General features: G+C 47.1%; 1 protein-coding gene across 1 annotated transcript in view; it reads left to right on the top strand.

Annotated features, from left to right (window-relative positions):
- Window positions 1–1,630, top strand: part of slc35a3a (solute carrier family 35 member A3a) — an 8,809-nt gene that overhangs the window by 5,567 nt on the left and 1,612 nt on the right. The window lies entirely within an intron of this gene.

The raw sequence follows: 1,630 nt of genomic DNA, 5'->3' as shown, positions 1-1,630 counted from the left end.
AGCTGTGGTCTCCTTCCGTCATCCATCGCTCCCACGCCGCTCGCAGCCTCACTTTGAACGGCCGGTTCACACCGACGTCCAGCGGTTGAAGTTCCTTGGTCAAACCTCCCGGAATAACAGCAAGCGTAGCGTTCATCTGCTTCACTGTCTGTTTCACGTCGGCTGTGAGATGCGTTCGCATAGAGTCACAAATCAGAAGTGACGGCGATGTGTGGAAAAAACCTCCCGGTCTCCTTACATACACCTGCTTCAGCCACTCCTTCATCATGTCCTCGTCCATCCAGCCCTTTTCGTTTGCCTTAATAATGACGCCTGCTGGAAATCTCTCTTTAGGCAAAGTCTTTCTTTTAAAAATCACCATCGGCGGCAGTTTCTGTCCGTTTGCGTGGCAGCCAAGCACAACAGTAAACAAAGCCTTTTCGTATCCCGTTGTGCGTATCGCTACCGTGCTGGTTCCTTTCTTCTCCACCGTGTGACTCACCGGGATGTCAAAAGTCAGCGGTACCTCGTCCATGTTGGTGATGTGGCTCGGCTGGATGTGCTTGTCGGCAATGTGCTTCTCGCAGAAGGATCGAAAGTTCGCCTGCTTTTCAATATAATCCGCCGGACGTCGCTGCGCTACTGTAGTCCTGGTGCGGATGGAAAAATTGCACCGTTTCATGAAACGCCAGCACCAAGACGGACCTCCTTTGAAATGTCAAATTTTCATTTCCTCCGCTAGCGTTACTGCTCTGAGTCGGATGGTGACAGTCGAAACGCTCCTCCCGCTCGCTCTTTGCTCGATGATCTATCGCTCGAGTCTTTCCTCCAACTCCGGCCACTTCGCCTTATGTCCGCGGAAACTCAGCTGAGTCTTCTTCGCCTGTCGGAGCTCGTTCTCCAGCTTCCTCCACTTGCGAACCATCGACTCATTGATTTTATATTCTCTCGCGGCGGCTCGATTTCCATGTTCCTCTGCGTAGCTGATAGCCTTCAGTTTAAACTGAGCTTCATAAGCGTGACTCTTGGCCATTTTAAGAGTTGTTAAAACAGCAATGTTCTGGATAAAGCACATACCTGTTGTTTTATACACAATCCACGCCCACACATCCCCCTTTAATGTTCTCATGTTCTCTACCACGTCCTAATTGAGGAGGACGTGGTAGAGAACGTTCGCCTTACAACATACACAAAGGGCGCACTGGACCAGAGGGCGCACCGCACATTTTGAAAAAAATCTAAGAGGTTTGTATGCGCCCTTTGGTCGTGAAAATACGGTATATAAAGAGTATATAGCACATGTGTCAAAGTCAAGGCCCGAGGGCCGGATACGGCCCTCCGAATCATTTTATTTTATTATTAATGGCCCGATGTTATTTTGAGCTTAACTCTAACTTGTATTATTTTGACAATATATATTTTATAGAGAGTAAATTATTGAAAGTTATTTAAAGTTTAAGTTTATTTATTCTGGAATAATATTCTTGCCTTTTTATCATTCATAATTATGTAAAAAAAAAAATCTGCTTTTAAAGTTTTTAAAAATTGTCTTTCTGCAACTTTCTTAGGGGCGGCCGTGGTGCAGTGGTAGGGCAGTCGACTCCTGATCAGAAGTGAGCGGGTTCGACTCCCGCCTTGCCCGCCCATGTGT

The sequence above is a fragment of the Oryzias melastigma genome, linkage group LG4 (assembly GCF_002922805.2).
Source record: "Oryzias melastigma strain HK-1 linkage group LG4, ASM292280v2, whole genome shotgun sequence".
Taxonomy (NCBI): Eukaryota; Metazoa; Chordata; class Actinopteri; order Beloniformes; family Adrianichthyidae; genus Oryzias; species Oryzias melastigma.
This window is presented reverse-complemented; position numbering and strand designations above follow the sequence as displayed.